Raw genomic sequence first — 21127 nt, 5'->3', positions numbered from 1 at the left:
ACAGCACTTCTTTACGACTTCAAAGTCAGATCCTAGCCTCAAATTGGCAGCGCACCTCGAGATTAAAACTCTGCCCATCACTCTGAGAAATGGGTGTTTTCAGCAGAAAGAAAAGCAACAGAGGTAACAACATGACAGTCTAAGACCACTCAGTTAGAAGGTATATTAAGGTTACACTAAGGTGCCTGTCAGGAACACTCTCACAGGAAACACTTTAAGAAAAGGCATAAGGAAAAGGATGAAACCATTAAGCTTGGAAAGAGTTCTGTAGTTGTTATTAACCTGGAAGAAGGGCAAGATTCCTCCCAACCAACCTTTTCAGCAGAAAGCTGTGTGTCAGGTGCACTGCAACCACTGCAAGCCCAAGAAATATTTTTTATTCTCAAAATGTGTAATCCCGACAGGAAGAAAACACAAATAGATGTCTGAGGTCTTCTATTTTCGACCATTTACAGCTACTGTTTGTTTAGGAACGCGGTGAGAGGTCTGTGCTCCGCAGTAAGAAAGCAGTGTCTCTGTGACAGAGTCAGCCTAAGCCACGGGAAGCAGCGGCAGGAGTTTTGGGGCGTCGCTGATGCAGAGAGAACAGCACCTCAGGCTGTGTGCCACAGGGCTCCTCAGCACACCCAGTCCTCCCGCTCTGCCCAGCCAGTCCCTGTTCCCGGTGGACGTGGAGCCTGCCCTCCATTTTTATTTTCGGCCCATTATGGCAGAGTTTGATCAACTCAACAGGCGCTTCCGTCCTGCTGGTACGCAAAAAAAAAAAAAAAAAAAAAAAAAAAAGGAACTACTGTCCTGATCCCACCTATTTTGGCGTTCTCCTTTTCAGCCTCTCTCCCCCGTCCTGCACGACCGCCGGGCCGGCACCTGAGCGGGCCGGGCGCGCCGCACACAGCCCCCGGCCCGCGGGGTTGGGGCCGGGCCGGGGCCGGGCCGGGGCCGGGCTCCCCGGGGCGTCGGGGCCGGGCGCGGCTCGGGCCGGCGGTCCCCGGGCGGGCGGCAGAGGGCGCCCCGCGTTCCGCAGAGCGGGGCCGGGAGGAGCCTCCGGCGCGGCCGGGGAGGGACGGAGGGAGGGCCGGAGCTGCCACGTCCTCGGCGGCGAGCGGCGGGCGGGGAGCGCAGCTCGCGCCTCAGCCCCACGTGTGGCGGCGGAGCGGGGAAGTTGCCGGCGGCCGGCGCTGCGGACCCTGCTCCTCTCCCGCCGCTGCCCGGCCCTTCCCGTCCCTCAGGAGAACGCAACTCCAAGTAAGGGCGCGCGGCGGCCCCGCTCCCGCCCGCTGTCCCGGGGGAGGCCGGTGGGTGCGGGAGGCTCTGGGAAGGGGGCAGTGGGGAGCGCTGTGACGGGGCACGGGGTGAGCCCGCGGTGTCCCGGGGGAGCCGCAGGGCTGCGGGATCGGCTCCCGGGCGGGACAACTTCCTGCGGACTTGGGCTCCGAGCGCTCCGTCCCGCGGCCGGGGCGCCGCGGATAAGCCCGGAAAGTTTGGGAAGGCGGAGGGCGGGAGGGGAGCCGGGAGCCGGCCGGGATCGGCGGCGGGCGGGCGGGCGGGCGGGCGGGAGCCGCCGGCGGACCGCGCTGCCGGGGCTGGGTGGCAGCCCCCGGGAAGCTCTGCTGAGACGCTGGCGAGGAAAGTAACTGTTCCAAAGACTCACAGAAGACTTTCGGGGTTTGTGTGTTGTTGCTTTTTCTTTTTTTAATCTACTTGGTTTTGGTTCCCAGTCGCGAGTACAGTTGTGCCGGGAAACGACGAGACCTATGTTTAAGCAGCCTGTTGGAACAAAAAAATATCTCAGGAAAGCATTAAAGGTGACCCAAGAAAGAATGAAAACGATCTGTTCTGAATGTAAAAACATGGGGTTCGTCTGTCTTTTAAAGCACCGTGCCTTTATTTGTGCGTGTTTTGTCCCTGTGATGAGCTGTCATGAGTTCGGTGCATAGTTTTGTGGTTGTCCTTATTGTTGGTTACCTTAAAAATTTATTTTCTGCTGTATTTCTAAACCGGTTATAGTTCAAACCTTTCTCTTATTTTGTCTAATGTTTTAAATGTTCTCGTGTCAGAGTGATTTCTATTCTGTGGTTCCTATCCTGCCTAAAATTTGTATGATATTTTTATTGGTCTGTGGGGTGGTGCCACCCTGGGTCGAACCTCTAGGGCTTTCTGTGTTTTTCTCAATTTTGAAAATTTGATTGTCAGTTATTTTTAGCTTTGTTCAGAATTTCCTCCTTCAAATGAACTAGAGTCTTACAGGAATTCCCCGATGCTCTGTTGAAAAAAAGTGAAATGAGTTTCTCATTGGTACATTTTTAATAACTTTTTGCTCTCCCTCTCTCTCTTAATTGCCTTTTAGTGGCCTATTTATAACATACAGACCTCCTAAATTGAAGCTAAGAAGAAAACTGATTTTAGACTGTTCTCAACCTCTGTTGATTTCACTGATTTTTGTCAGATAAATGAACTGTTCCTTGCACAGCAATTTTACCTGCTGGTTTCCCTCATGCTTTGTGGGAAACATACAAGGGACATCTACCAACAGGAATTTTAGGTGCAGCTATCAAATACTGCCCAATATTTTGGGTGAACTAGGAACTACCTGTTTCTTTATTGCATTTTCCAGCCTGGACTTGCACAGGTCTCTATTCTGCTCCTCGAGAGGGTTTCGGCAGAGCTGTTGGCCACAAATGCAGGGTGGCACAGAAGGGCATGAACAGCACTGGCAGACTTACAGAGATAAAGACAAGCAATTTGCAGAGCTGGGCAGCTTCAGATGTAGCCAGGGTGGACATTGGAAAGCCCTCCTAGGGAGTTCTGAGCGCGCATTACACCTTTTTGGCATATGATTGGTGTTCACGGTCTGATGGGACTGGCTTGTGTGAGACATCAAATGTTCAGTAGTGACTGCACACCCACACCTCTTGCCTGTGGAACACCGTCTGAGCTTTGTACCTACCCCAGAATGTGCGGTGGAAATGGGCCTGTGTGAGGTGATAACCCTCAGTCATGCTTCCTAGTTGATCACTGGCTCATTGCTGCTTGTTTGGAAGGGGGTGTGGGTGCAGTAGCACTGAGACAGTGGACTGTGTGTTCACTGGTCGCTGCTAGATCTGTATGCTAGCAAAACAATATTTTTAAAAAGTCTAATCACATTTTTCCATGCATTAAATAAACATGGAAATGTTTGTGTGTATATATATATATGTAAGAGATACACATGCTGATTAGGTGATATGACCTATCTTACTGGATGGTAGATATCTTTGATAATGGCAATGAGTAATGTAAAGCAGTTTCCTTATTAGTTTTCAAAAATTTCCCTTCTCCATTATCTTTCTCCCTTTCCTGTTAGTTTGAAGACCAATAAGGCTTGTTCCACTGGTGGTGTTCCACTCAGAAGCAGTGGTGAAAAGAAGGTGAAAGAACTCCTCCATGAAGTCACAGGAGATGGGTCCTGATTCAGCAGGCAGCACTCACTGCTGTCATGGGGACTGAACTCAGAGATACATTGATCTTTTGCAGTGGTATCGGGGTTTGAGGGAACTAACCATGAATTCTCTCTGCTGAATTGGGCTGGGCTATGCTTTCACTGCTACAGCTGTGCTCCAGCTGCTCACAAAGCCATCTGAGCCCTTTGAGAATGGATCTGGCAACTCATTCAGGTCCAGCTGCCTCAGAATAAGATGATCTCTGTCTCCATACTAATCATGCACTGCAAGAAGCATCTCTGGGTGGACTGATGTCCATGACATGCAGTAGCAATTTGTGTTGCATGTCAATATAGATTTCTCTGGTTTTTGACTCATTATGGAAATGCTGTCATGCTTGGAGAAATTGTCCTGCAAAGAGATCTTGCCTGTTGTCTTCTCTGGAGATCCCCAGGGCTGATGGCTGTACAGGGCCACCAGAGCAACGGCAGGCCTGTAAGACCACAAGTTCTGTAACCACGTGAGATTGTTTTTTACAAGTGAAAGATCCTGAGGTCTTCATGATGTTGTTTTGTGTTGCTTCTTTTTTGGTTTGTTTCGGTTTGTTTTTGTTGGTTGGTTTTTTTTTTCATTTTTTAATTGTAGCAGTAACAGCTTCCCTGTAAGTGTTGCATAAACCTGAGAACTTACCTTCCTTTCTGCTCATTATGGGAAAGAGTTATGTTTGCAGATGTGGCCTGTGAGAGGATTTGCTGAGCTCTTAATCCTGTTTGTGGCTGATAGGCCGTGCTAGTATGGAAAGGCATCTCTTTCAGTATGTAAAGGTCTTAACTGCTCGCCACCTACCTTAGGGAAATGTGCTGTTAAAATGCTGTAAGTGTCTTAGCAGTAGCTACAGGCCATGTAGTTGTAGATGTAAAATCCTGCAACAGTGCAGACCTCCTCCTCCCCCAGCCTTTTTTTTTTTTCTGGTTGTTTGTTTGGGTTTTTTGAGAGATATTTTTACTTGTTAAGACAAAGCATAAAATAATTTCTGTAGGTAATAGAGGAACCAGGCTTTGTATATTGCATGGGGGAAGCAACCAGAGATGAGATATTTGTGAGCCCTTCCAGCACATGTATATCTTGAGGGGATGAGAATGTGTGGTAATATTCTCTCTGTTGTCTTTTGCCCTATCACTAGTTTAGTTTCAGGGGGGGTTTTTTGGTCTTCTTTATCCTTCTTTGTTTGTTGTATTGTATACCCACTTTAGGTGCAAGGAAGTTAGTTAATTCCTGCTCTCTTAAAAGTGTGAGCTTTTGGGTTTCTATGTACCTAAAAGTTCCTGACCACATTGTCATTAGAAATCTTGTAGAATTTCTCAAAAGGTAGAGCATGCCCCAAACAAATTATTCTGCATTAAAGTTCTGAAAGTACAAGCATAATGTTAAGTATATTAGCGACTTGTCAGAGGGCTTATTTTTCTAGTCCATCAGTATGCTGGTCAAAACTTAATGTAAATGAAATCGTGTGCAGTGATCTTGCCACTGCAGTTTCCGGTGAGTGTAGGGAACGCCACTTTTTAAAATTCATGTGTACTATTTAAGTAGCTACTTCATTGACGGGGGCTGCATTCTTGGGGCCAGAGGAGTTACATTGTGTAGTTTTGTGGTGAGATTCTTTAGGAATAAAAAGCTGCTAAGTACCTGCGTGCTTTCTTGTTTACTCATACACTGCATGAAAGGCATGTGCAAGATAGGGACCTTACTTCCACGTTAGCCAAGGTTCGGTGGGAGATGTTGATAAAACCAGCAACTGGAGCTGGATTTGTAGGTGGAAGATAGAGGGTAAGTGATGTGTGACACTGACTTTTGCAGTATGCAAGGAACTTGATTGTTAGGTTTCTCGAGTGGAGGTTGCTGACAGTGCCACACTTGTGTTTTCCCCGTCTGTAACAGCTGCTTCTGTGACCATAATGCATTCTCTAATTGACTTATAAAAACGAGACACAATAGTATGGAAATTCAGTGAAAGTGTCAATCTTGAGAGTTTGAATTTTTTTTTTTTTTTTAAATTAGGTAGTAACTATAATGCTGGGCTTTTCCCAGTCCTCTGCAGGTGCTTGTGGACCTGAAGGTAAAGGGACGCAGCAGAGGAGTCTGATTGCATGCAGAGTGGGTGGGTTCTGATCTGCTCAGGTGGGTATTGACTTCGTGTATTATGGCAGAAGGTCAGAGGAGACAGGTTTAGAAGGTTTTGTGAAATGGCCAGATGCGTGGAAGCAGTGGAAGCAGAACTCATTATTGGACTTACCAAAGCCTGCAAACCCGGCTAGAATGTGAACTCGTGACTGGTGCCCTAAGCCTTAGTGCCAGCTAACCTCTTACCTGATCCCTTTCATGATTTTTATTTTATCTTGTTTGGATTGCACATGTTTTCCATTAGACTTTTTCTCGTGATCCTTTTCTTTGCACTGGTATTTTTCTTTCCTGTTTACCCCCAGCTAGTCTTTGTCAGTTTGTCTGATTTTTTTTTTTAATTGTATTGTTAGATTTTTCTCCTGTGTACCACCTTGTTTACATTTATTCTTCCTTTATTCATTTCCTTACATTTTTCTACTTTTAACTCTTATCCTTAGAGGAATCAGTTTCACTCTTAGAGACCAGCTCTTTCTTATTGATTGCCAGCTGCTTTTATTAAAACTAATTTGCATTCTCTGCTCTTATTGTGCTAGACAGAGGACTAGTGATTTTGAGTAAAGCTCTTTCCCGAAAGGCTTTGCTCAGAAATTGTCTCTGTATTTCAGAAAAAGAGTGGAAAATAAAGAGCAGCATCAGTGCAAAAGCTGCTTCTGCCTAAACCACTGTTTGTGTCTTTGTCACATGAAGAGTAGAAATGTGGCCTGCCCTGCTGCAGGCACAAATGACTTTTTCAGGCTGAAATGAGCTGGTGTGGTGAGGGGGAGTGCAGAATGATGTGGCCTTATGTTTACTTAGGTGGGTGCCCCTTAGACTCTGGCAGTAACAAACCCAATCCAGTTTGATTGTGACTGTTCTGCCTTGGTACTGCTGTGATTTTTGATTTTTTTTTTCCATAGACTAGTCTAAAAAAGTTTATGAAGAATAAAGACATACTACAGTTAAAGAGTTGAAGAGCTGTGGTTGCATGATGGTAAACTTGGGGAAAAAAACTTAAATGAGAGGAGGTGGCTGGGTAGGCTTTAACACTCAAAGTACCATCTGCCCTTAGATAGGCTCTTTTGAGAAGAGTCTCTAATAAGGCTCCTCAAGCCTTACTAGTTGCTAAGCATAAAACCTTTGTGTTCAGGTCATGTTGATTTTGGGCTTTGTATCATGCTAGAGGATAATCATGGTTTGGATGTACCAGACCTCAGGGTGTCTCCTCCCATCTCCTTCTTAGACTGCTTTTGGTTTATAAATTCGTCTTGCTGCTTTTTCACCCAATGTCACTTTGGTTTGGCACCTTGGCTTTGCTTGTATATTTGGAAAGGAGTTCTCTGACCATGGTACAGTGCTTATTGTCAGGTCTGGAGGGGAGGTGTGTTACATAAATTTGTTATTAAAACTCTCTGTAGTGCTTTGCCTCTCAAATGTTTGTTCTTAGCATGGCTCTTTACTGGTAATTAGGTGCCAGAAGCATCATTGCATCAGGATAGATCTTTTACTTGACTTTGACACCCAGCTAGAAAAGTAACAAAAAGAAGGAAGCTGCAGGTCGGAGTTTTTAGTTATAAAAGTGCACCCTCAAACACAGATCAGATACATGGCTGTCATGATACAAAGAAGATACAAGATCCCAGAGTCTTTTATTAGACTTACTGATGCCAGTATAAAATACGACTCTGAGCCTGCAGTCATGCCACAAAAAGGCTCAGGAAATTCACCTGTGGTTGGTTGTTTTTGCAAATTTAAGTCTGCTTAAAGACCTCTTCACTTACTGTGCTGGGTCTTGCCATCAACTCAACCTTCACAGCCTTCTTTGAATGGAAAAACACGCAGTTAAACTCTAGCATAGTTTAGCACAAAAACTGCAGGATAAATGTGTCTGAAGTGGCTCGTGAGGTTTAGGTGTTAGTGCTGCATAGCATCAGAAAAACTCAAGTTTTCTGAATTCATAATTGTTACAGGAGAGGCTTGTATTTATACTGTTATAACTTGAGAAGTATGTTTGAAGGCTTGGAGTCTTAGAGTTGCTTGTGATGAAGTACTTTAGCATAGAGGAAAGGGCTGCATGTCAACTTTTTTGCCTTAATGTTAGGGTTTGATACTGTTACTCAAAAGTCTTGATGTTGGTTCTTGCTGCTGAATTATTATTTCAGTCTGCAGAGCAAACAGTTTCCCTCAATTGTTTAAGTCTTTCCCACAGTGGTAAGGTAAATACTTCAGAGTACAGGAAATGGTGTCTGTAAAAGTAAGATTTGATCTGAAATCTGATTGCCTGAACTATTGCGAAGTCTTTTACACTTCTAAAAGTTGAGGATGACTTAGTTTTTTCTGCTGATAATTTATTTAGCATGTTAAACTCTTTGTACACTAATCTCCACCAAAAACACTTTTGCTTTTCTTTTAAATCGCATTATAAATTGAGGAAGAGAAACAGAAATATTTGTATACAATCATTTTATTGTTTTTTTCCCATGTCTTCCAGCTATAGCACTGCCTTCCTGAGTTGGGAGACAGTGAAACCTTTATGTTCTGTGTCCAAACAGAACAAAATGCAGAAGCCAATAGTAGGAGTGAGAATCCATTTGACTTTTAAAACTCTTGCCTTTGTTAATTACAGGATGGGTTATTACTATTGAATATGATGGTTTGGGGTTTTTTTAAGACTTTAGTATGAGTTTTCGAACACCCCAAAAGAGCTGTAGGAATAAATTTTGGAGTATATGCAGTAACAAGTAGAAATATTCGACTTGGTCTGTGCGTCTTAGCATTGATCTCCTCCTGAACTGATTACACCCCTCCTAACACACAGAGGGTGTAGCTGCACAATGCCTTGCAGACTGACCTACACTTCTCTGCACACCCTTCCAAGTAATAAGACAGGAGCAGGATCTTCTGTGTAAGCCTTTGAGCTTTGTTATTTCCGTGCTGTGCTCAGTGTAAAATGCAGGGCTGAGAGACTGGCCTTCTTTAGCTTAGGCACAGCATCTGGAGCTGCTTTGCATCTGATCCCCTCTGAACAGGAGTGAGGAGAATTGGGTCTGCTTGTGGTGTAGCACCCTGTCATACCCCATGCCTGGTTCTGGTAAATCAAAGCTGCTGACAACTGGCTTAGCTGTTTTTTTCATGTTCTCTTTGGAAAAAGATGATCTTCAAGGTCCCTTCCAACCTAAACCATTTTATGATTCTCTCTATATGTTCCTGAAATGCCCAAATGCCAGTGGGTGGTTAGTCCCAGCTGTCCTTTGTGACTGACAAAAATTTCTGTGTGGTTTGGGGAGGGATGTGATTTCTTTGGGATGGGCTTTTAAAACTTTTTGTTCTGTGGTGGTTTTTTTGTTTTGTTTTTGTTTTGTTTAATTTTTTTTTTAGTTGGTTGTTTTGAGGTGTTTTGGGAGTTTTTGGAAGAAGGTACCTGTGCAGTTGCTGCTAAGCTTTTTACTTCTGGATGTGTTTTGGCAAAAATTGTTCTTGGTTGTTTTTTTTTTTTTTTCCAATGCCTTGCGGAACAGTTTAAAAAAACCCAAAACCCTGGCCCCAAAATGCTTTTCTACTTGATGCACTTCCTTGAACTTTTCAAGCACTTTGTGCTTTTGCAAGGATATAAACCTGGATATTTTATATATTCTGTGTTGCTGAACTAACTGGAAAATTTGGGGGGTTGAGAGATAGGAGCTTTGATGATAAATGCATTTTCCCCTTCTATAACTTTATCTGTATTCTCTGTGCTGGGCACTCCTGAAGGAGAAATTCAGTGTGAAGAGAGGTCTTGTGACAGTTTTGCCCTTAGCAACCCTTAGAAGCACAGGAGAGGAAGAATTAAAGGAAAGAGCTGCAGTGTGCAAAGTCTGAAGAATTAACATCAGTCCCTTTTTCATGCAGTGGAAAGAAAAGAGTTGACTGGAGGAAAAAGTCTTTCCTGTGGTTCTGGTAGAGAAGTACAGACAATATTTGAGACCTGGATAAGGCCTCACAAGCAGCAGAACTCACACTGCAGAAGCTTTCTGGGCTGTGATCAGTGTTCTAAAATACAATTTACGAAACAGTCAACAAAACACATTTTCTAGGGGTTTCCAGTTAGTGAAACCCGTTCATATGCAAACTTCAAATGTATTTGATAATCCCCATATAATGCAATTCAAAAGTATTCTTAAGCTTAACCTTATTTTAATTAAAAAGAAGCATCATGGCAGAATATACCACATTGCATCTTTGCTGAACAGCATATACCATCTGGATAAATGGCTGCAAACTTTGCCACATGGCATTTATTTGCTCTTGTACTTTATGCCAAATTTTATTTGTTGCTGGGTTGTTTTTTTTTTTTCCTTGTGAAATGAGTGGGTACAAACCTTTTGCTGAATATTTCCATCCATGTTTTTATTCATTGTGTGAAAATAATACAATGCTCCGTTACCAAAACCAAATAAAATCAGGTTGTAGGCATGTATTGTAATGTCATCAGCATTTTTTTCCTGTCGGCATTTAATCCTTTACAATGGATGCAAAGGTGTGTTTAGCTTGAGGAGGGATGTAGTGGCTTCCAAAATAAATGCTATTTATGAAAGTTTATTTCAAGTTGTCTGCAGGAAAGTGCAGACAACATGCAAGGATCAGTTTTCTTTGGAACATACCTTTGGTAAATATATTTTTAACAGTTGCTAATCTGTTTCCTGCCTAGGAAACCAAGGAAGTCAAAGAGAAAAGGAGATTATGGACATATTTGTTATTCAATGCTGTGTTGTTTCTCTGACTTCTATCTCCTATGCAGTTAGAAGCTCTGCAGGAAAGGGATATGTGACTTGTGTTGAAAACTTAGAGGTTTCCTGTTTCTCTGGGCATGTAGGTTTCTGGCTGAGCAAATTAACTTTTACTGCTGGGCTGTATCTCTCCATATTTTCCTTTGCCCTGGAAAATTTTTGGTCTTCACTGTTCCTGATCACCCCAGACAGTTGGCAATCTCTTCGTCCAGTCTCACAATACCAGCAGTGTAGTGGCACCAGCTATGTGCAAGTCCCTTTGAATTCTGCTGTCAGTTGTATTTCTTGTGAATAAAGTGTTTCAGGGAGCCCTGAATATAAACGTATCAATTATGGGTCAACACAACAGCATCTGTCGTTGAAATTGGTATCGTTTATTTGGCATCAGCATAGCAAAGATTTGGCTGACAGCCAGAGTGAAATATTCCAGCAAAAGCTGTGGCAACAGGAGCCATCTCAGAAGCAATTCGCTGAAATTCAGGTGCTCTAACATCATCTTTTAATAAATTCTTAAGACATGAGGGACCTAAAGCAAAAAGCCTTTCATGTTCCCCATTCTTGTCTACTGTTATTTCTTTTTCATGGCCTTTTTTTCTTGTTATTCCTCTCTTGGAAGAGATACATACAAGGGTCTGGGATGTATATATCCCGTGATTTAATATCCTTTTTTGGCTTTCCACTTCTTATTTCAACGTCATTTACGTAAGTTCCAAAGGAATGCAATCAGTGATGCCTGCTTTGGGAAGCCTTTGCTAAGTATGAAAGAGGCAGAGCTCTCAAAACTGGAGAGTAAGAAATTGCCCCTTGTAAAAGATGTGTATTTGGGGGGGGGTTGCGTATTTTTTATTCTCTGAATAACTTTGTCTCTTCCTTGCTTTTTCCTAGATATTTTTCTTAGATTTAAGTAAGTTTCTCATTCCCAAAGATGTACGTCAAAACAGTGATTTCAGAAAGTTAGGAAACCTCAAGTCCATAACACGCTCCATTTGCCATGGACATAACTGCCATGGTTGAGTACATATTTTAGCATACCTGTGGGAAATGGGGAACTCAGATCACTTTTTTTATGGATGATCTTTATCATACTTCAAGGAGGTGAAGAGGAAACTCTTCAATTTAATGGTATAGCTTGTCACCTGGTTGATTCTGATACCTGTTTAAAAACAAAAACAGGAAGATCAGAGTTGGAAAGGAGAAAATATAGCAGAAAGACTCAGGATCCTGTAGCATATCCAAATGTTTACTTCATATGCCTTTTTTACTGACTCTGGGCTCCAAACAGTCCCCCATCCTTTCATCAAATTAAAGCTTTTCTCTTGGGTGCTAAAAATCCATCCTTTCTAGGAAAGTGTTAAGAACAATACAGGGGTAAAAGTAGTTGGGAGAAAATACACATTGGATTTTCAGTGCTGGAGGAAAAGCTTGTAAAATAAAGATGAAATGGGTTTTTTTTAAAGGTTTTTAGGGTTTGGGGTTTTTTTTTTGTGGGTTCCTCCCCTCTTCCCTGAGGTTTGAAGTCGTATGAAGTTGAGTTTCTCTCAGAGAGAACAATGAAAAGGAGGGAGATCTATCATATTGTCTGCATTTTAAATGGGCTGGTTTCTCTTTGGTAGAAAATAAATAGTAAATTTGGATTAGCTCTTAACTTCCTACTCTCAAAAGAAATCACAAATCTAGAGTTAAGTAATGAAACCTCTTTAGGAAAATCAATGTAACCTTTATCCAAGCTCAATTTATTCAAGAGGTCAGCTTTGTTGCTGCCCAGGCATAGCTTGAATTTAATGATTAACCTCTTAATGACTGTTCATGTAACTTCCATCTGGTATTTTATATAAGCATAAGCCAAGATGAAAACAGAATGCTGTAGCAGAGCAGTTATGTGCTATTCAGGGAAAATCTCATTCCAAATCCTGTATGCAGCATGCATCAGCCCCAGTGAAACTGAGTGAAGCCCATTAAGAAATCCGATTAGCTGTCTGCTCTCTAGGTGAGTTAAAATCTCTGTCCAGTGTGGTAATCAGTGATGTCTAACTGGTGGCTTATCTGGTAATAGTGCTGTCGCCTTTTATAGAGGCGCCTTTCTTGCAGTTCCACCTGACTTGTGTATTCATTTCAGCCACGTAGAACACCGACTGGCCAAGTGAGACCCTGTAATAAATTTTAAAATCCTTTTCAGAGCTGAAGCTGGCACTGTTGCATTCTGTTGTGTTGCCCTTTGTTCCAGCAGGTTTCCCTGTGAGATCTGCAGGTGTCATGTAAGCGGTAGCAAACAAGAGGGGGGAGAGTGCTTTGTGTGAAAGCAGCATGGAAAAGTGCAGCATTAGGTTCAAGTTTCAAAGCAAAGTAATGTCAAGTACTAGTTAGTGTGCTTGCTCCAGCAGTAGTTTTCTATAGGTGAAAAGAAAAAGAAATATCATTTTGGGAAGAAATAATGAAAAATATTTCAAAAGTAGCTGTAGTTAATGTAATAGCCTGTAAAATCTTAATTGTTTTCCTGTTAAAAAGCAGAGTGTGAGGAAGTGCAATTCTAATGTCAGCAGTTTTTGATGTATTTATCTCCATAAAATACAGATCTGATGTCCCTTCCCTATCCCTATCATGTCCATGGAGAGATCTGGCTGAAACATGTGGAGCACCGCAGTAGCAATCGAGATGAGCTGCCAAACCACTTTCCATCAGCTCTTGCCACATAAGTATAGTCCTGAATCTTTTGAAAGTGTTATCTGTTGGTAGTTGCTCCCCATCAGTGTTTGTTCATCTTCTGTCTTTTCCTTTCACTCGAAGGAGGTGAATTTAGACTGCAGCTGTCTTGATGTTTGGGAGTTTCTTAATTGTTGTATGCTCTTTGCTTCCATCAAGTGGGTTCCATCAAGTTACTGTGATCTCAGCTTTGTACCTTATTTTGTATTTCATTCTAAACTTGCTGTTGTGAAATATATTAATATTCGGTAATTTCTGTTTAGGTTTATGAACAATCTTGAACTGTTTTTAGCGTCCCCAGCTGGTTGAAACTTCAGTGTGCCCTCAAGGAAAGTGAGGTGATACATATGGTACAGCACAGTAGATAAGAGGATGCTTCTCTCTTCCCCTTCTCACAAATCTGCTTTGTGTTTGTAGTTCTAGTTTCAAGTCTTGGTTAATTTGTGAAAAGAAATCTCACTTCTCTGTGGGAAAGAGGGGTAAGCAATGGCTGATGGCCTGTATCATAGGAGGAGTAAGTAGATCTAATACCTCCAGGCCTTTTAGGAAAAAGATGGTTCTCGGAGTCCTGCTGGAGGTGGTGTATATTGTCTTCACCTCAAAGTGCACAGAATGTGCTTGTTGATTCTCTTGGGTTTTGGAGACCCATGCTCAGGAGTATGGGTACAGTACGCTTGGTGTTATTTAGACTATTTAGGTTTTGGACAGGTTAGTAAGAGGCTCTGTTAAACCACTGCCTGGTTTTCTGCTCAGATATTTAGTTTATTTCCCCCTCTGTGTTGAACCTCCATTCCTTTTCTTAGTCTCCTCTTTTCTTCCCAGTTCAAATTAGTTGCAGTTTTGAAGGAAATAAGCATTTTCCTTTTCTTTACACTTAAACCAGAAATTCAAAGGACAAAATTCCCCTTCTTCACTCTCAGGAGTGAAGTGCTATTTTATAGTACTCTCAGATTAAATATTGGGGTTGCTAATCTACTTCTTGCACCACAGTTCTTGTTTGGAGCAGTATTTGCAGAACCATTTCAGTACATCTCACTCACTATTTTCAAGTCAGTACTGCAACCTTATGTAAGCCAGTCTCCATCCACTTAACTTCAGGACAAATGTGGTGATTAATATTTATATAAAAGCTTTCATGTTTCCACAGTGAAATTGTCTCACTTTGAAAAGAAAAGGTGTCTTTTTCCCTGTTGACTTGGTGTGAAAAAGCTTGCAAAGGCTTCCAGCAGCACTGCATCCAAGACAGACATCAGCAGAAGAACTGAGGTCATCTTTAATTTGGTATTTCATTTTGTGAAATTGCCTACTCCAAGAGAAATAAAACATTTACATGTATATTAACCAATGTTTGCCAGCTCTTGGAATAAAGCCAGTTCTCTCAGGGCCAAACAAATGCTCTGAGTGAATGAGTAATAATCTGCTATTGTCACTCCTAATTTATGGATGAGTAGATAGAGCAATATTTGCCATTTTAAGTTGTCCTATTCACTTGAAAGACTAGAAATCATGATTAGCTGTTGGCTTGGAGTATCAATAGCATGTCTGTTTATAGCTGATTACTCAGTATAGCTGTTGCAAAAGTTCAAGACCTCCCCACATGATAAGAAGTAATTGTGGAAGAAGATGAGAACACATGAAGGTTACAGATGTTTTGGGACACTAATTTGGAAGCCACAGCCAGAGGCTGAAGGATACATGGCATCTCCTCTTTATAAATGACATCCACGGTCTCCCTGTGCCTCATTTATATTCTGAGGAAATCTGTATCTTCTCATGTTAATAGAAAATTTAAAAATCCATGGATTCCCAAGATAATGTCTGCATTGGCTTTTGTTGTTGATAAGTAAAAGGAGGGCATATTACTGATTATCTTACAATGATGTTTTCCTCTCTCTGAGCCTTTCCATTTGCTTAATTTTCCAACAAATGCAGGTAAAAACAGTTTTGAAAACTTTGTTTTACACATTCATGAGCATGCTTTTGTCATGAAGTTAACAGCAATCTTGCCATGATTGGGGTGAATAAAAACAGCAACCAGAGACTCTTTTGTTGAGAAAGAGGCATGTTTTTAATGGGAATACTTAAAATCCTACCTTATAAAGCCTGTATTAAATACTGCAGGGAGGCAAATAGCACAGCCCCTCTGGAGTAGGAGTTTATGGGAATGAGAGTCACTCTTGAGATTAAATTGTCCACAGAGTGTCCTGTGAAGTCTTCCATGAGGTCTCCTGACCGGTTGTGGAGGAGGCTGCTCCATCACACCTTAATACATAGGCAGGAGATGGATGAGAAATACAAACCTCAGCTGTCAGTCACTAAAAGCAAAGACACACAGTGCAGAGGTGAGACCCATCACTGATGTCTGTCTTCTGTGATGGATGGACTCTTCCATTCACTTCTTTCAGTCTTTATTTTACTTCCATGCAGCTTTTCTTCTGTGTGCTGGTTTGTCTTTCTTTTCATTTTGTTTCTTTTCTTGTGCACTAAGGGGGCTCTCCTGCACTTTCTGTCTGGGCTTCATTATCTTGCTCACCTACTTGCACTGCATCATAACATTTTTCTTCCTTTCCCCCCACTGCATTAAACTTCCTATCTGTCATCTTGTCAAATGAAATAACAGCAAGAGTGGTCAGTGTTGATGTTGTGGATACCAGGATGTCCCCAGCCCAGGGTGCAGCCATTAATATTCTGTCTGTAAGCTGTGGAAGACAGTCTCTGAAGAGATGCCTAAGGACATGATTCCTCAGCCCTTCTGAAAGGTCAGATGTAGGACTTAACTTCTGTACTGTGTAGCCTTAGCTGTCACTTGGTGTTTGCAAGCACTTGGATAAGATTAAAAACAAATATATCCCTCTTTTGAGAGAAGGTCAAATAATACGTGATTCAAACCCTACGTGTACTGGATCATGGCAGGAACCTTTAAGCACCCATTCCCTGCACATGCACAGCTCCCAAAGCCATCCATGAGCCCCTGTGCTGACTTGACTTCCGCTGTTGGGGTTCCAGGAGCAGCTTGGTTTGATTGTTGAGTGCCTGCTGTTGAAGTGACAAGAGGGATCTACTGCATACTCTAGTAAAATTATATATATATAAAATATATAATAATAATACACATATCAAATGTGGATGGTTTAAACAAGGGAGCAAAATGAGTTGTATTTTTAAGAGCTGGTCAGCAGTATCTTAATAAAAATAAGGGGGTAAGGGAGAACTAACTGTACCACGATATGAACAAAAAAACCCCCAACAAAACACTAAAGGAAAAAAAAACAAAAACCCCAAACCTAACAAAAAAGCAACACCCCAAAGAGAAGAAAACCCATAACCAATCCATCCAGCAGCTTGAAGCAATGTTTCTTGAAATTGCTTTAAAATATGAAAGTATTAAGATTAATCCAAATCAGTCTATACAGAGTAAGATAGATAGATTTGTGCTTAGATCTCAGCAGCAGCAGGTGCTTGCAGTATTATAAATAGAAAGCAATACAAATTGAGGTGCTTATTAAATTTGCCTTTATGATGCTTTGAAGAATTGCCCTAGAACAGAAAAGAAAAATTACCAGAGGCTCTGGATTAGAAGGATGACTTAAATAGCTCTGCTGCCAAAGGAAACAGAACATAAACTAGAATAAGTGATAGACTTGTTCAGAAAAGGTTGTCTAACAGTGATTTGTCTCTAGCATGGAGAGGTTGGCCAAGAGCTTTGGAGGGATGTGATTGAACACAGGAGGGCTTAATGTTTTTAATCAGTTTTAATATGGTATTGAGTTTTAATATATTTTCCAGAAGATTGCACTGTAATCCTTTCTAGCACTTATATTTCTCAAGTTTTTCCTTGTTTCCGTCTTCTTCTTCCCTGAGCTGACAAGGCCTAATTCTGCAGGAAATGTTCATGTTTGTGAAATGGACTTGTTCAGAATTTTTGCTGCCTTTTTGGGTAAGGCCACGGTGAGGGTCCTGTATCTTATTCAGCATTTTCTAATATTCCTGAAACACTGTAGGGCCTTCACAGAAAAGTGGCTGAGCGTAGAAGCTAAGGAATCGTCAAGTAAACCAGATCAGAGCAACAGGCTGAACTGGCAGACTAATAAAAATAGAACAAAATCTGCAATGTCTTTTTCTTTAATGAGATACTGAAATTGATTTAATTTGGCGGGGAGCATATCAGGAAATCTTAGCATGGGAAAACAAGTATGTTTGGGATCAGCAAGTTTCCCTTTGTAAGATCTGCTATGCTACTTTTTAGTAACAAAGCACAGGCGTCCTTGATGGTGGAGAGGAGGTCTACAGTGGCACAGTGTGGCTTCTGCACCCTTCTGGTTGGGTCACTGTCTTGGAAAATGCTGGCACAGAAACAGCAAGGGCATCTATGCTGGAAATGGTGATAACACGCGCAGATACAGAATAAGACAAGTCCTTATCATGGAGTGAAGGGGGAAAGGGAATGCGTGCAGACAACTGGACTCCTGGCTGGCACTGCACACAGGGGCTTACACGAGCTGAAGGGGCTGGTATGCCATTGCCAGTATATTTCACCTATCATTAGGAAATCAGTTGCAACTGTGTCCTTAGAGTTGCAGGAAAAAGACAGCTAAGGCAGGGCACAAGCATGACTACCCTTGGAAAAATGCAGCAGAGAGTGAGGCTGATGTCTTGCACTAAGCTTACTGGGGTTAATGCAGTATCGTGTATCACTGGTGACTCTGAGAGCACTGTGACTGTAGCAGATGGCTTTAAAAACAACCCGAGTGGAAAAGGAGGCTGTACCAGGACCAAAGGAGAGGGGTGAATGTGAATAGTGTTGCATAGGGGGAGGTGATGTTTTGGTCTTGGTAAGTGCTTTAAAAGGAGGTCACTTGTACTGTACTGTGTTGAACCGTGGTACTGATCAATAGCTGTTCACAGAGTGTTGTAGAGGAACTTCTGAGACATCTTCCTCAGACTACCTGGGCTTGCTCATAATGGACTCTGTTACACACGTGGCTTCACAGCATTTGCTTTTGCCTCTAAGTTTTTGAGCTGGGGGAAAGTCTTGGCAGTAGAACTGTAAATAAGAATACATAAATATGTGGTGCAAGAACCAGTGTTGCAGAGCTGATGAGGCAAAACAGGTGTTTATAGGGTGGCTTAGCTGAGAAACTTCCTTTGGTTAAACTGTGCAAAACCTTCTTCTTTCTGTTTGTAATTTTATTAAGTCTTAATTAAATTTTCTGCATTTAAATTAGTTTACATTAATGTCTTAGTATGTGTATATTGACAGACACTAACAGGGATTTGATCAGCCTAATCCAGCTGTATGTAATTATGTGCCTCCCCCTTAAATAATTATAAAGAGTCTGTCAATCATGGCAGGAAAGCCGACTTGCTTTATTATAATGTGGGATTGTTTAGTGAAATGTAGTAAGACTTCAGGTTTAAGCTGGGGAGTAAACAGAATGAGATTTTACCGAGACCAGTAGTAGGAAGAAAAAAATCCCCACCCATCCTGTGTTGTGAGTCTCAGTTCTTATCTTCCTTCCCCCCACCCCCCTCAAAAAAAAAAGGTGTCTTGATTGCATTGTTTTCACACTGATGTTGAGAACGTTTGTGTAACTGAAAGGAATTTGGGAAATGTTGCAGTGCTTGTGGCAGTGGCCACTGCAGCAGAGCATTCAGAGGACTGGTGAACAGGCCTCCAGAACACAGAGGTCTGAGTCTCACCCCGCGGTTACGGCGAGTTCCCACGTCCCTACTGGTTCTTAGTTTACCTGTTTAAGTTTATTGGTTCAGGACTTCTCCATCCAGTTTTATGTATAAGTTCACGTTTATGTATTTCCCCTAGTTGCTTATGTATTAGTTCTGGAAAGTTCTCCCTTCTTTGACGTCCCATTGGCCTACTCATATAATTCCCTCCCTTAAGTCGTCCCTATTGGATAGTCCCCTGTTATCTCCTCCTCCTCAGTCAATCCCCATTGGTTGTTTCCCTTTGTTCCACCTCCATATAATATGTTCTGTTCTCTCTCACTCCCTTGCCTTTGACCCTGGATCCTCCACGGGCGATGGACCTGCTGGAACTCATAGGAAAGACCCCTCTCTCATCCTTTGCCCCTGCGGACGCTTTTACACCACCTTTGTTTGGGGCTCGCTCCTTGTGAAGGAGCCAGCTTTTCCTGCAGGCTGCAGCTGACCCCTGCCTGCAAGCTGACCCCTGCCCCCAAGGACGTCTGCAGCTGGACACTCTGTGGCTTCAGGCAGCTCCAGCAGTGTCAGGGAAAGATGCAGATTTCTGGCTGCTGGAGGAAGAGCTTTAGCCTAAACCTGTAGTGCTCTTCCAATGTAAGGTGGAAGCTCTTATTTCATTCACTGATGACTTGATTATCCAGATCAAATGAGAGTGTGTAGAAGGCAGCAGAGGTGGGAGTGAAATCTGCCAAATGGCAGCACTGCAAGAGCTCTAAAATAAAGCTTGGAAAGCAAGTCAAGAGGGGAGTAACACAGGTACCCACTTCATCGGTTGTATTTGGGTTGATTGCTGTGTGATTTAGTTGCTCTCTAGTGTAATGCAGTCCTTCCCTGGCACATCTAGAAGCAGGGAGAGACAGGCATGTTGCCAGCAGTCTTTCCTCAGCCTCCTACTGGAAAACTGTCTGTGCCAAGAAAAGCTTGAAAAACCAGAACTTCAGACAAGCCCCGAAGGGGATGAGTTTGAGATCTGAACCCATCATTCAGTGTGTTCTGGCATTGCATCAGGCTTGCTTTAAATCTGTGAATACGTCTAAGCTACTGTATAGAATAAAATCATAAGTGCTGTTGCCAGTGCAGTGCTGTCCAGTTTCCCCTGTGGGACTGTCAGGGTGAATTTCAGGAACCCAGGTACACACCCATCTTGCTTATTCCTGTGCCAGATAGTTCTGTATGTTTGAGCTGGAAGAGTGAGATTTCCCTTTGTGCCTTCTGAAGAAACAAACTGTTTCACAAATAGCTTTGATCCTGCATACTGTGACACATACACAGATTGTCTTGTGGTCAGGAAGTACACATTTCTGGATGTTCTAGATTTCTGCTATCTTGGGACTGTTCTTCCAGCTTTTCTCTCAGTCACTCTGCATCCTTCCCCTCTCCAGAGCACACATGTACACACACACCCCTGCCGCCTAGGCTCAGCTCTTACCTCTGGTTTCTGTGGTTTTAGATTTAAATTCCATCCTTGCTTGCTTTGGGCATGGGTTTAATGCCTGCCAATCTTTAGCCTGGACTGAGTTTTCAGTGCCGAAGTTCTAAAGACAGTAGAATCGTAATGAAAAGCAATGACGGTCCCTCAGCTCCCTGTTTGCACTACAAAACTGTAACATCAGGCTTCGGACTTGCTGGCATTGTGCCTGGCACATGCCTCGGGGATCTGTCTCAAACGCGTTTATAGTGATGCTGTCTCACTGAGTGACTGTGTTGGGAACCCCTTAGTTTGAGCAGGGGAAGCAACAACCAGACCTCATGTAGGAAGAGTGTGTTTCCCATCTAGGTCGTCATCATTTCAGAGGATGAGCGCTGCTACCCTCTGGTGACAGTTCATCTTGAGGTGTGGGCAGTGACACTTGAGGTCTGGGTGGGCTGACGCAGCTGGACTGGAAAACAGAAACATCGTTTTCACAACAGATCCTGTTGCTGCCCGTTTTGGCGGATGCCAGACTCTGGGGGTTGGTCTGGGAAAGCAGCACTTAAATTTTGAGGAGCTCTGGCACTAGTGACTAGTTTATTATTTATTTAGTGTAGCTGTTTAGAAACTGACTGAATTTCTGTAAATACAGTGGAAAGATAAATATTTTGTATCCAAAGGAGCCTTGTCAGGAACAGCTGAGAAAATTACCTTTTATGAAAACAGCTGAGCAAACACATAATACCAAGTCATATGCTAGGCATTGTGGTTTAATGCATTTATGTGCAAGATCATCTGTAGTTGTAAAGATATGAATGGCAAGCTCTTCTTTTACAGCCTCCCCTAGGACTTGAATTCATGCAGTGGCAGAAATTACATGCTTATTTTTCTTGTGTTTTCAGTAAACATTAGTTGTATTTCTTCATTGGACTGCCTGTTAGAAAAGTTGTCGT

The 21127-nt window shown here is 42.6% G+C and overlaps 2 protein-coding genes across 5 annotated transcripts in view; one reads left to right on the top strand and one right to left on the bottom strand.

The window, feature by feature from the left end:
- CEP295 (centrosomal protein 295) overlaps window positions 1-885 on the bottom strand; it is a 75624-nt gene extending 74739 nt beyond the window's left edge. Inside the window, exon 1 of the mRNA XM_032099168.1 lies at window positions 806-885. The gene's annotated coding sequence lies outside the window, so the exon portion shown is untranslated. The remainder of the gene's footprint in view (window positions 1-805) is intronic.
- Window positions 886-1123: 238 nt separating this feature from the next.
- SMCO4 (single-pass membrane protein with coiled-coil domains 4) overlaps window positions 1124-21127 on the top strand; it is a 29245-nt gene continuing 9241 nt past the window's right edge. The window contains exon 1 of one of the 4 annotated variants that reach the window (XM_032099155.1): window positions 1124-1245. The gene's annotated coding sequence lies outside the window, so the exon portion shown is untranslated. Of the gene's footprint in view, window positions 1246-1587; window positions 1666-5499; window positions 5598-12227; window positions 12330-21127 lie in introns of those variants that run through there. The other 3 variants (XM_032099158.1, XM_032099157.1, XM_032099156.1) reach the window with 3 other exon arrangements.

Source organism: Corvus moneduloides, chromosome 2 (assembly GCF_009650955.1).
Source record: "Corvus moneduloides isolate bCorMon1 chromosome 2, bCorMon1.pri, whole genome shotgun sequence".
NCBI lineage: Eukaryota > Metazoa > Chordata > Aves > Passeriformes > Corvidae > Corvus > Corvus moneduloides.
Note: the sequence above shows the minus strand (reverse complement) of the source record. Positions and strands in the feature narration are given on the sequence as shown.